Here is a 14969-nt window from a genome sequence, read left to right as displayed (position 1 = left end):
GAGTCACAAGTGTTGACTAACCATATACAGTGAGACCTCAATTTACGAACTTAATTGGTTCCCAGACAGAGTGTGTAAGGCGAAAAGTGTGTATCTCAAAAAAAAAAATTCCCATAGGAAACCATTAAAATGGGAATAATCTGTTCCTGTCACTTTATTTACATTTGTGATGGTCATTTATGGCTTGATGGAATGGCGTTGGAGGTCAAAGGTCAAAGGGAATTGCTGTTTGGAAAGAGAGGCGCATTACATGAGGACTGTAATTCAAGAAATAGACTGTGCTGTAAAATAAAGTTTTATTTACCTTTTTGATGGTCGTTGATGGCTTATGGAAGGAGAGTCACCTTCCATAAGGACTGTTGGTAACTTAACCTCTAATGCTGTTCGGTCGTGTGCTTCCGCCGAAGATCACTCCGCCAGCCGTGGTGGGTGTGTATTATGAAAATAGTGCTTATTATAAGGTTTAATTTTCATAAATTTGACGTTTGTAAGACGAAAAGTTTGTAAGATAAGGTGTTTGTAAGTTGAGGTCTCACTGTAACAGCATGAAACTTTTAAATATGAAAACTTCTTATTCTGTCTAATCTCTATCAGAGGGCATCATTTTTCATTTAGTAATTGAATTTAAAATTAAACCAAATGTTTCATCGTGTATCAAAATCTATACATTGTTAGCTTGCTAAGCCTCGACGTGCCTTTTGAAAAGGATCCTGACAAGATGACACACGTTTCAGTTTAGATACGACATGACAGATCCGCTTGCGAATAGGTTGGGGGGGGGGACAGGTGACACAGCTGTTCACGGGAACCGTTAGATGGGTGTTAGAGAATATTCGTTGTGTACAGACATGGATGCCTGTCACTTTAAATCTGCTCTGTACTTATGACACCACATTTGTTGCCATTCCTTTTATAGCAGAGACTGACTAAAACATTTACAGTAGCTCATGTGATTGTTGCAGTCTGAACCATTTAAAACATTCTGCAGAGTGAGTAATTAAAAAAAATGGGTGGGAGAGGAAGTTGGCATTTGTGTGCCGGAGTACAAAGACATAGTCAGCGGACATGTTTGCGCTACTGGGCTTATTCCACTTTTTGTTTTAATCTTCTCTGTTGAGACGGTCAGGTCTCTGTGCTTTGGCAGCATCTTAAGTACTTTGCTTCATCTTACCTCAGGGCTATTGGTGCAACAGTGTGCAAAAGTCCGTGCAAGATTATAAATCTCACTTGGTCAGGACAATGCAACATAATTATTCCCAATGTGCCCGCTTTAATGTTTACCAATGGACTTTAAAATAGGTAGGTGGAAAACCTCCAAGAGGAGATGAGATAGAAGGAGACGTTGCAGTGCTACTGGAATATTCTTGAATCTGCTAAACTCTTGCGAGACACAGCAATGGGATTAATGACAATGAATGATGACAGAGTCACGTAAAATTGAATTTAAAGGAAAACGGACACCATTTTTTTTGTTTCCTAACTGAGATCAGAAAAAAACGTTTTATAGCATCTAAAATACCCAAAACACGCAGGCTGATATTTTTAGTCAAGTGCAAAACGCTAGGACGTCTAGCCTTGCTCCAGAATCAAAACAATTGCTTCAAAGAGTTCAGATTCGGAGAAGATGCTTTCTTGCTACTCATCCAGTTATGAATATGATTCAAATAGTTCTGAAGAGGAAAGCATAAATGTTTGCATTCGATTAAAGAAGTTCTTCCGTATTAATTCGAGCCGTCTGGACTTTAATGTAGTGCCCAGAAAAATGCACAAGAGGGCGCGCAAGCTCCGTTGGAAATGGGCTGATTTGTCTGCTGGGAATTTGTGTCAACTTACGTATGGTGTTACCCCAATTGGTAGTATTGGTGCAACGCAAAATTCTCCATCGCATTATTTATGGGTTTTCCTCCTAATTTCGCGATCAACACGATGTTTTCAGACCAAACAAAGTACCCAAAATGCATTGTGGGTCGTTTTCTCGGTCAGGGGCGTTCCTGACGTGACGTCAGGCATCGTCACCAACTCGAAAACAAGACTTCCTGAATATTCAGTGCGAGTCTTAAAACGTAAAATATAGCTATATGCGGTGGAATCTTTGTAAAATGCGCTGAGTAGTAATTTGAAGTCATTTTACAAATATTAATATATTTTTGGGATACACACTTTTCACCTTACACACTCTGTCTGGGAACCAATTAAGTTCGTAAGCCAAGGTATCACTGTATCTCATGTTTGTTTTAATGGCAATATCATGCTAAAAAAATTAATTATATTCTTAGCTATTATTTTGTAAAAGAAATATGAAACATTCAGGTTGAATGTTTCCAGTCATACGATATGCACGGTGCTTTCCTTCAAGCTCATTAGCCGTTTCTCCATTACTTAAGATAAATTTATTGCGGGGCTTGAGAAATTTTCACTTGAATAAACACACCTTCACCTCGGTTGACAATGCCTTGGGCAAAGTTGCGACCATTTCACTTCATTCGGTTCCCTTGGCACTGATAGCCAGGTAATTGCATTTTGACCAAATTGCATATCAAGTTATTCCTGAGGTGGAACAAAGGCACGTGTCTTTACGGTCCTTACAGGGAAAAAAAAAATCCAATGGCGCATATGAGTGGTTTTGCCCTTTTGCATAATAACTTCCGTCATATCACTGCTATGCAATGCAGCCATATAAATGCCGTAACCCAGGGGTGTCAAAGTCATTTTTTGCCGCGGGCCACATTGTAGTTATGGTTTCCTCTCGAGGGCCGTTATGAATTTGGGGAACCCATTAGAATCTTTAAATCCCTTCAAATATTACATATAGAGCACACAGCAAATTAATGAATAACTCGTTTTCAAATCTGAAGTCAAGAATAATGACTTTTATTGTGGTTGACATCCAAAAATATGAATTTTTGGCTCAGATTTTAGCAATCGTCATGGAATTTAACAAGTTTGATTTGCTTTCGCGGGCCGAAAAAAATGATGTGGCGGGCCGGATTTGGCCCGCGGGCCTTGACTTTGACACCTGTGCCGTAACCTATATATGACTGAGCATGAATCCATAAAGTTGCGAAAAGTGAAAAAGCAAATCATAACCATCATTGAAAACATAAACGTGTCTCCACTCAGGAAGGTTTTCCACCATTATTGAAGTACAGTGATACCTTGGCTTATGAACTTAATTGGTTCCCAGAGTGTGTAAGGTGAAAAGTGTGTATCTCAAAAATTAATTTCCCATAGGAAACCATTAAAATGAGAATAATCCGTTCCCAAGTCCCCATAAAACTTAATTTTCTACTTTCTAATTTTCTAAGCCTTAAAACTACACAAAATATAGCTTATTTTATGGAGAATAAATGTGCTATGGTATTATAATTAAAGAAATAAACTGGACTGTATAATAAAGCCATTTTATTTACCTTTGTGATGGTCATTGATGGCTTGATGGAATGGAGTGGCCGTTTCATCAGCATCAGTGAATGAGTTAAGATGCTGTAAATGAGACACTTAGTTTTTGGGGAGAAATTTTCAATTTACCTGTTGTTTGACTATATTTGGAAAAAAATGTTAGTTTACACTCCACAATTCTGCAAAAACAAACACATTGCTCTGAGTCATATCATCACTGCACCAAAAAATAAAAAAAGAACATGATTTCTACATTTGTAATCCATCTGCAATGCGGCATTCACGGCATGATGTTCAATTGCATGTTTAGGCTGATTGAAGTGTCAAAGGAGTGTGGCTCTTTAGTCTGAATGCAGCGCATTTATTGATGTGCCCCTGATACAAATAAATGCATCTCATGCAGGGATCACACCCTTAGCTCGAGGAGCCTTTCTCGTGGGGGAAATATTCTTCTCACATTTTCTGTGCTGCGCTATTTTATTACAACACCAGATTGTATGCATATACTGAAGGTGACATGTAAAATAGCATGCGGGTTTAAATGCGCTTTACCGTGGAATTAAATACAGTGATACTTCGGTTTACGAACCCTTTGGTTTACGAACTTTACAGTTTACGAATGTTAAATTTTTACCTTGGCATACAAACTATTTTTCGGGATACAAACGGAGCACTACAATGAGTGATGTGTCGTTCGCGAACGAGCCCGTTCTCCTAACAAGGAAATGGGAGCGGACTTGTTTTTTTTTTTTTGTCCAATATTCCCCGCCCCCAGTCTTCAGTTAAAGCCACGTGATTGGTCAAGAATACGGCAGTGAAGGGAGGTGGTTTAACTATTAAAGAGAGGCAGACGACAGAGAAAGAGAGACGAAATGGATAGAAAACTGACATTTGGACTCGTTTCAACTTTGATAGTTCAAAAGCCAAATGTAGACTGCAAGGTTAAAATATCCCATTAATCAGGCTCCACAAATAACCCGCACAAGCCATCTGTACACTTGATGCAAAAAAAAAGAAGGTTACGTTCCTCATCTAGTGTTTAATGCTGATGAAACCGGCCACTCTATTCCATCAAGCCATCGACCATCACAAAGGTAAATAAAACAATGTTATTATACAGCACACTTTATTTCTTCAATTATAATACCATAGCACATTTATTATACATTAAATGAATGTAGTTTTAAGGCTTAGAAAATTAGAAAGTAGAAAATTATGTTTTATGGGGACTTGGGAACAGATTATTTTCATTTTAATGGTTTCCTATGGGAAATTATGTTTTGGAATACACACTTTTTGCATTACACACTCTGGGAACCAATTAAGTTCGTAAGCCAAGGTATCACTGTATGTTCTACTCTGCCATATTGTTTCAGTTCAGAAAAAAAAACCTGACATAGCATGTACGTGAGTTAAAATCTGATCTATTTTACCGCTACTGCAAAGTGACATTTCCGGAATGTTCTAGAAGTGAACGCTCACAGAAATTTATAGAGGTCTTGCATATTGATATTTATTTATACATAATGATTGCGTATTATACACCATGAGCTATTCCTTGACGTAGTTGAATGGAATTAGTTTTGATCGCATCAATCAACATGATTAAAGGTAATTTGAGCACATTTGTTATTTCAGTGGTGTGTTTCAAACAGACAGCTCTTCATTACAAGCAGTAACCAACAAATAGTGCTCCATTAAAATAAAATAAAATAAAAAGTTGGTAAATCCCTGCTCTAATTAATAAATGGGAAAAAAATACATTCTCATATAGTTCTGTAAAACTAGGTGAGTGTTCTTAGACATCAGAAAGATGGGATAATGATTACATGTTCTTTCATGGGTTGGATATTAATATTTCTTAAACCACATTGTTAAACCATATTTTCAACACTATAAGGCACTTTGGAGTATAAGGCGCACTTTCAATTAATTGCCTATTTTAAAACTGTTTTCATAGAATAGACACTGTCTTGGTGGTGGGTGTTACATTAAGGATCCACTAGAGGGAGGTACGCTAAAGGAATACAATACAATACAATACAATACAATACAATACAATACAGCTTTATTGGAAAGTGCCCTTGAGAGTTTTGAAAGGAGCTTATGAATGAAATTCACCATTATTATTATTATTGTTATTATTATTATTATTATTATTATTAATAATACAATTAAAATTACAATTACAATTAAAATGAAAATATTATTATTATTATATTATTATTAATATAATATATTATTAATTATAATATTATTATTATTATTATGGCTATTCTTATTATAATTTTTACTTATTAGTATTATTATTATTATTACATATTATTATTATTTATATTATTATTATTATTATTATTATTATTATTATTATTATTATTATTATTATTATTATTATGATTATGATGATGATGATTATTATTATTATTTGTTGAGCTTTCACAAAGCAGTATACAGATTATTTAAAATACTACGTCCCAGAAATCAGATTATTGATTCATATATAAAGGAGCAGTGTCTGCATTTGAGACCACTTAATACACAGGTGTCAAAGCCAAGGCCCGGGGGCTAAATCCGGCCCGCCGCATCCTTCTTTTCGGCCCGCGAAAGCAAATCAAACTTGTGAAATTCCATGATGCTTGATAAAATCCTAACCAAAATGTCATATTTTTGGATGTAAAACACAATAACAGTCATTATTCTTGATTTCAGATTTGAAAACTTCATTCATTAATTTGTTGTGCGCTTTATATGTAATATGTGGAGGGGATAAAACATTGTTTCCCCAAATTCATAACCAGGAAACCATAACTACAATGTGGCCCGCAGCAAAAAAAAAAAAAAAAAAAAATGACACACCTTATAGCGTGGAAAATAGTGTACTTTATAATTTGACACACTAGGAAATCAGAACAAAACAATCTGGTTTTAATTTAGTTTTAATTGAGACAGAAGGAAACAGTTAGTTTGATTGCTGTTTGCCTTCTACCTAACCTCCAGTTACTGTCCCACTATAATTAATTTAACGTTTGTGAGGAATTGCTGAAAAACAAAGTCATTACATGTAAATCACACAAGTCATTGGCAATTGAGTCTAAGTCAGTTTGTATCATTTTTGGTACCGCTTTTCAGACTGTACAGCTCGTAGAAAGTCACCATTTGAAACAATATTTTCAATTTCACACATCTCCCTTCCTCACCATTGACAGGTAATTAGTAAAAGCTTGTAGGCTAAATGAGTCGTGCATCCTCACCTCCTTTCTCTGCGTCACAGAACTTCACTGCCTTTTAATTGCACCGTGTGGGTGTTTTTATGTACTTATTTTTCCACTTGAGGGCTGGTGGAACGAGCGGATTTTTTTTTTTTTTTTTGTATTATCTTGCGAGAGTTCGGGATGTGTTTATGCATCAGCTGGCCTGCAGGTTAATTCTCTATCTGGGGACCCTGTTGCAGCAGATTTGAGCCAGCAGCCGCAACACAGTAAATGGAAACGCTGGTATTTGAAACAACCAAATATGACCCAGTTTATTTCGATTCAGTAAACATGACGCTTTATGAATATGAATGTTTAATGTGGTGATAATTTGCCTTTAATTGGAATATGTGAGAACCCAAAGTGTGCAGTTATCTTCGAAGAAAAGCAGGATTAGTCACTTTAGACGTTGACCAGGAAGTTTATGTGGTCGAATCACTGACGACGAAGTTGTATGTCCTGCATTTGACAAGCTCAATACAATGAGTTAATTAGATGCATGTCAAGTGTCCGATTAAAATGGCACAGAGTGTTAAGATTGTGTCGCCATGAAAGAGTGTTGGTTCATTTTAATGAAAAATGGGTTGGCTGTCAGCATTCTGGGGAATTTCGTATCTTCATGCCTGCAAACTGCAGTGTATTCATTCAGGGTGTTTTATGCATGACGTAACCGAATATTACGGAATATTCAGCGCGAGTCTTAAAACGTAAAATATAGCTATATGCGGTGGAATCTTTGTCAAATACGCTCAGTAGAAGTCATTTGAAGCCATTTTACAAATTATGGACACAACTTGTCCGGAGACGTCTGTTGGCCTTTAAATGTGAATGTTTCTGCTGAATAATACATTCATTGCACTATAAAAGATATTCTTGACCTGAGAAGACACATGCTTTTTTTCATGCTGTGTATCTTATTTATTTATTTATTTATTTATTTATTTATTTATTTATTTATTTATTTATTTATTTATGTGGTTGTTTATTTATGTGTTTATTTATTTGTTTATTTATGTACCCACCTATATATTTATCTGTTTATGTATTTATTTATTTCTGGCGTTATTTATTTATTTATTTTTCCATTTATTTATTTATTTATTTGTTATATGTTTATTTATTTAGCCACTTATCTATTTATTTGTTTATTTATGTATCCATTTATTTATCTATGTATTTATCTGTTTATTTTTTTATATTATTTTTTTTTATTTTATTTATTGATTTTTATTTTATTTGAGGTGTAATTTACTTGCATTTTTTAAGTGCCATTGAAATAGTTGAAATATACAGCCATGGCAATCAAGTATCTATAACTCAAATCTTCCCATAATTTATTTAGTTATAATTTATCATTTATTATACATTATTATTATTATTATTATTATTGTTGTTGTTGTTGTTGTTATTTATACACTCAGCATTCACCACCTTTTAAATTCAAGAAAAAGGTCTTATGACATCTGTAAAACACATCTTTTGTATTCATAGAATATCACAACAGGAAAGAATACATTACAAAACGTGATGAAAATGCTGGCGCTCCCCTGTTTCTTGAAACCTGTTTTTTTTCTCATGTCATTCTTCTCTTGCCACGAGACTAAAAAGCAGAAAACAATGCCAACTGGCCTGTGCTCTGTAATCATCCTTGTTCTGTTTCAACCTCACCTCTGCGTCAGGTGTACAAATCTTAGCCAGATTGGCTTTCATTTCTAGCCTACTTTCTTTCCCTCCATTCTCTTCTGTGTCATTCTGCCAGGGCCTCCTACGGAAAAGGGAGATCTCACAGTAGGGAGTCTGGAAATTCATCTGGTCCCCCCGTGTGTTTGTGTATTGCAAGCTGTTTTCGTGTGGTCATCCTTTGATTCATTTTCATGTGAGGAAAGCAACAAATATATTTAAAGGAGGTTTCATTTCATCATTATCAATTGATGAGGAACAAGGTAAAATTATCGCAGAGAAAGCACCTACAAGGATCATTCCTCAAGAAGTAAGAAGAAGGCTACGTTCCTCATCAAGTGTTTAATGCTGATGAAAGCGGCCACTGTATTCCATCAAGCCATCGACCATCACAAAGGTAAATAAAACAACTTTATTAGACAATACAGTTTATTTCTTTAATTATAATACCATGGCACATTTATTATACATAAAATAAGATATTTTTTGTGTAGTTTTAAGTCTTAGAAAATTACAAAGTAGAAAATGATGTTTTATGGGGACCTGCGAACGGATTATTCTCATTTTAATGGTTTCCTATGGGAAATTATTTTTTGGGATACACACTTTTCACCACACACTCTGTCTGGGAACCATTTAAGTTCGTAAGCCAAGGTATCACTGTAATAGATTACATCTAACAAGTGCTCAATATGTACTTGTCATATGAGCTCAGCATATAGATCACCAATTTCAAGCAACTATATTTTTTTCTTACAGACTGTTAACAGGTCTGTCTCGAACGTGTTATTTTCATCACCGTATGACATCGTCGTGTTTGACTTCCTCCAACCACCTGCGTCTCATCTCCCCTGATAAGATTTGGATGCCTCAAGTGATGTGTCCATTTTCCTTGACATTACTAAATCCGATGGCTAATGTTCCCATTGCCCTAATTGCGTGGATTGAATTTAGTGTTATTTACCTTTTGTCGACACTCTTCTTCTCATCAGGACAAACCCTGGAGCGACTTATTTGTTAGCTGCTAATAGCGGTGAACATTAAATTATGTCTGGCACTGGGGAGTTGATGGTTCACTGATAATTGTGCTTCACTGCCCATCCATACGACCAGCATCTTCCTTCTTACACTGCGATGATTCCCTGATAGAGAATAAGAAGTTATCATATTTAAAAGTTTCATGCTGTTATATGCTTAGTGTGACTCGAATACACAATTGAAGCACAGACAACTTGGGGTCAATCTGAGGTTAACACACACGACTTGTTAAACTGTCATCTTCATCTAGGAGATCTGGCCTTGGATAGAATTTAGGACTTGGGAAACTCCTTTATCACGGGAATAATTTACGACTTGAAACTCCTTCACAGGAAGAGCTCATTAGCCAGGTTACTAGCAGGAGTCTTTCTCCGAGAGAAGAACATTGTTATCGGTAGTTGTTGGCACTCTTTCTTTTTTTGAGAATAGGCAATGTGTTTGATTTTATTCTCCTTTATTTGCAATGTTGTTTGCAGTGTTGTTTCCTTTATTTTCTTTGTTTGCACATTTGCATGCCATTAGTTTTAAAAAATAGTTTTTTTTCCCCTGAAAAAAATCTGTGATGCACTGAAGCTGCGGTAAGTGAACCGCAAAGTTGCGAGGGATCACTGTAGTCCTAAAACTCAAAACATGATATTCACATGACAGCCGCGGTGTGCACATGTGACGCCACAAACGCACCCCTCGTTCGTGTTTCTCAATAATCTCCTTCTTCTCCTCGACGGTGATTTTATTTTGTGTCTTCTTCGGCGAAACACGAGCCTGTGGTGGTTTTTTTTTTTCAGTCCCATATTAGTAAAATATCTGCAAAAAGCTCCTCGAAGCGATCGACGTGTGAATTCAGAGAGAGGGGGTGTGGAAAGTAGCGCCGGCTGGAGCGCTGTTCGGTCGTGTGCTCCCGCCGAAGATCTAAAGATCACTCCGCCAGATCCAAAGAGCACTCCGCCTGCCGTGGTGGGTGCGTATCGCGAAAAGTAGCGCGTATTCCAAGGTTTAATTTTCATAAATTTGACGTTCGTAAGCCGAAACGTTCGTAAGGTAAGGTGTTCGTAAGCCGAGGTCTCAGTGTATTCTATGGGTTCTGGAATTGCGGCCACCAATGAGATAACTACCGGTCGTCATATAATCCTTGAAAGTGGTTTCAATTGATGTTGTTTTAATTTACTGGGATATGGAGTCTTCCTCTTACCTTTAGTCCGTATGAATATTTATCATTGAATTAACTTCCGTTTTGTACCCACTAGACAATGAATTTCATTGAGATGAACGATTGTTTTGGAGAGTGAGTCAATCTCCCCCTTCCTCTTGTTGTTTGCTGTACCTTGGTGCCCTTGATGAGCAAAGCAGAATTTCCATTTGATTAATGTGAGATTAACTGTGTGCTATGTGCAACACAATGTGAATGTAAATCACATTACAAACACACCAGGAAATGTTCGGGAATAAGTCACCGTATCCGATCAGTACCAGCCGTTCGCTGTAACACTTCAATTGTACTGTTGAAGAACTAATTTAAATGTCTGTCTGATCTAAAATGCCAGCTTTGTGTGTGCAAAAAAAAAAAAAAATCCATTCCCTGAACTTGTTTTATGCATGTTCCGTAGAGGCAAAAAAAAGCAACAACAATCGGGTTGCTGATGTGTGCGGCGGGCTCTTGATTATGAATTTATAATGTGTAAAATAAGGTTAGATGGGGTGCATGTAACCGGGAACGCCAAACAAAACAATCCTGTGCCAAACATCGCAAAGCTCTCCTTTGAGCACATGAATAATGAAGCAGAAGAAAAGCACAACATTCTGTTGTTGCACCGTAGCGGTAAACAGACAGTTAACAAGAGATAAACACAAGCACCGAAACCACAGTCCAAGTGCCTTTTTTTTATACTGCTTATTGTAACGTTCTGCTCTGAACTCATTCACTGCCATTCCGAATTTAATCTGGAATTGAAAATGTGACGTAGAGCACCACCAGGGTTTTTTTTTTCCTTGCTTGGGTGCCAATAAAGCACTGGCCAGACCCCTAGCAATATTAGCGAGCTATTAGCTATAGGGCTATCTATTAGCTATGTCCTTGAGAGTTTTGAGGGGCGCTTGTAGTTGCAATTTATTATTATTATTATTATTATTATTATTATTATTAGTAGTAGTAGTAGTAGTAGTAGTAGTAGTAGTAGTAGTAGTAGTATTAGTATTATTATTTTATTATTTTTATTTAATTTAGTTTGTTTTTCTACTTTCATTCCTTTCATCACTTTGCGGCAGTATAGTAATAAAGTATAATAAAGGCAAATCCAATCCAATCCAACTACCTATCTATCATCAGGTAGCTTTCTATCTATTTGAGTTACTTCTGGTTTGAGTGCGTGAAATAAAGCATTGTCTCGTCCATGAACTGATATATTTGTAACCTGGCTAATGAGTTCTTCCTGTGAAGGAGTTTCAAGTCGTAAATTGCTTCGCTGATTAAGGAGTATAACAGCATGAAACTTTTAAATATGATATCTTCTTCTTCTGTCTAATCTCTATCAAGCATATATATTTCTTAAATGTTTATTTGTCAGTACAAACCAATACAGGTTACTTATACAAGCCTTAAACATACTTATATAAGCCTTAAACATACATTCCGTACAAAATATAGCACTGAAGCAATTTACGAACAAATTCACCTTACTAACGACCGTTAAGAACGTATCTTGTTCGTAAATTGAGGAGCGTCTGTAGTCCTAAAAGTTAATATTCTGTGGCTTCTGGAATTCAAGTGACAATGACAAAAACCCTGGAACTGGAGTGGACACATTTTTTTGCACGTCTGGCAGTGAATTGTTGTCAAAATGGTGAAATCATCTTTTAACTGTCTGTTGTAATTAATTGTAGCGGAGGTATAAAGTAAACAGCATATTCCCGTCAACCAACATACCCTTAAGTGCTACCGCTGCATTGTCAGCATGTTTTGTGAATGTATTTTGTGTACCTTGAAGTGCCAATGTTTCAAGTCCATTTATGTTGACCGGTGGGAAAAAAAAAAAAAACAGGGCTGTCACAACTGACAGCGTAATATTTTTTAAAGTCAGAATATCTGAAGGACTTGTACTCAATGAAATGCAGAGGTGGCGGCGTTATTATATTAAACACGTCCCTGCACTCTGCCGTGTGATTGTTGGTTTACGTTTTCTCCTTTTAGAGGTTAAAGGAGGCCTTTCTTGGTAAGTGCAAAAGAATTACAAAACGCTGAAACGCTAATGGTGTTGTGGTGAACTTGTCTGACTAAAGAGCATTTGATTATATCAGTTTATTTTAAGGGCACGCACCTCCTGACTGATTGTTCGGGTATGTGGTGGGTTTTGTCATTGTTAAAGGTGTGTACAGTGATACCTCGATTTACGAACCCCTTGGCTTACAAACTTTTCGGTTTACGAACGTTAAATTTATGAAAATTTTACCTTGGCATACAAACTATTTTTCGGCATACACACAGAGCAGCCACAATGAGTGATGTGTCGTTCGCGAACGAGTCCGTTCTTCGAACAACAAAATGGCAGCCGGCTTGTTTTGGTCCTCTATTCCCCGCCCCCAGCCGTCGGTTAAAGCCACGTGATTGGTCAAGAACGCAGCAGTGAGGGGAGGTGGTTTAAACATTACAGAGACAGGCAGACGACAAGAGAATGACAAAATGGATAGAAAACTGTGAAATTTGGACTTGTTTCAACTTTGATAATTCAAAGGCAAAGAGGACACTGCAAGGTTAAAATTGCCATCAATCAGGCTCCACAAATAACCCGCACAAGCCATCTGTACACTTGATGCAGAAAGCTATCAACCCAGCTAAACAGAACACAATTGATGAGGAACAAGGTAAAATTACAAAGAAAGAAGAAGGTTACGTTCCTCATGAAGTGTTTAATGCTGAGGAAAGCGGCCACTCCATTCCATCAAGCCATCGACCATCACAAAGGTATATAAAACCATTTTATTATACAGCACACTTTATTTCTTTAATTATAATACCATGGCACATTTATTATACTTTAAATAAATTATATTTTGTGTAGTTTTAACGCTTGGAAAATTAGAAAGTAGAACATTATGTTTTATGGGGACTTGGGAACAGATTATTTTCATTTTAATGGTTTCCTATGGGTAATTATTTTTTGGGATACACACTTTTCGCCTTACACACTCTGTCTGTGAACCAATTAAGTTCGTAAGCCAAGGAATCATTGTATTTTGGACAGCTGCCCTCATTTCAAGCTCATATAACTCCAGACCAATATCATTTAGCAATTAACTATTTTTTTCTGATGAAAGAAGAGAGTCAAATGTTTTCCAACGCTGCATTGAATGTTTGCGTTGTCCTAAAACTCAATATTCTGTGAGTCCTGGAATTCAAGTGACAATGACAAAAACCTTGACACTGAAGTGGACACTTTTGCATGTTTGGCAGTGAATGAGTTAATAATGTACATATATACAATTCATACAGTAGCTGACAACAAGACAATATAGTGAGTCACGGTTTTCTCCCAATAGAGTAAGATGAGATGTATGTTTCGATTTGGTTATGTTGATATAGTCTCTTCAAAACCCCAATATGCAATAGACATTTCTGTATCTTGACTGCAATTCCCATATGGCCTGCCGTCAAAATTATTTGTGAGTCATTCGGCTCTGGTCCCATTGTAACTTTTTGAGATTCCGTGTTGACTACAGAGAAGAGAACTTCATTGATCAAAACATAAATGGGGGGATGGGAGAAAGCTAAGCCACTGGAGTGAGTTTACCCCGGTAAAAATTCAACAGATCGATCATAAGGATGTACATCTGACACAGAAAAGCATTCTAATAAATCTTCAATCCGTTCCTTTGCTTTGTGGTGAGAAGACGTTTGATTCCACAGCGTGAGACTGAGACATTTGCGCAGGATTCATCTCATGAAAAAAAAGCAAACAAAATTGTCTCACAACTTTTGCTAAATTAGATGGCTCATAAAATTACAGGGATAGTTTCAATAGCTTAGCGTGTTATCAAGTTGCAGGGTGTATGAAAGGGTTAAGATTTCTATTTAGTCTTATTAGTTATTTTAGTGGTCCAGAATTTATGTTGCCAGCCACACAGTCATTTTTCAACCTTATATATATATATATATACAGTAAAGTCTCGTTATATCGATATCGGATATATCGATAGTCCCGGTTATATCGATACTATTTCTATGCACGCACGGAGAAAATTACATGCAAACAGGGTCGGATATATCGATAGTCCCGGTTATATCGATATTTTTTCGGACTCCCTTGAATATCAATATAACGAGACTTTACTGTGTATATATATATATATATATATATTAGAACACAAAAAAATGTTAGCCTAATAGCTGAACAAAAGTGTTAAAGGACATTTTTTTTTTTGTTTCCTAACTGACACCAGAAAAACGTTATAGCATAGCGTATAGCATCTAAAATACCCAAAACATGCAGTATGATATTTTTAGTCAAATGCAAAACACCAATAAAAATGTCCTTTAAAGGACAACCGACGTGTCCGGACAAGTTGTGTCGTCGGTTGTCCTTTAAATAGGAATAGCGACCCCCAATCAAA

At 36.4% G+C, this 14969-nt stretch overlaps 1 protein-coding gene across 2 annotated transcripts in view; it reads left to right on the top strand.

The window, feature by feature from the left end:
• Window positions 1–14969, top strand: part of adgra1b (adhesion G protein-coupled receptor A1b) — a 102760-nt gene that overhangs the window by 46066 nt on the left and 41725 nt on the right. The window lies entirely within an intron of this gene.

This window comes from Hippocampus bargibanti, linkage group LG13 (assembly GCF_051943395.1).
Source record: "Hippocampus bargibanti isolate YZ-2025 linkage group LG13, ASM5194339v1, whole genome shotgun sequence".
In the NCBI taxonomy this organism is placed as follows: domain Eukaryota; kingdom Metazoa; phylum Chordata; class Actinopteri; order Syngnathiformes; family Syngnathidae; genus Hippocampus; species Hippocampus bargibanti.
Note: the sequence above shows the minus strand (reverse complement) of the source record. Positions and strands in the feature narration are given on the sequence as shown.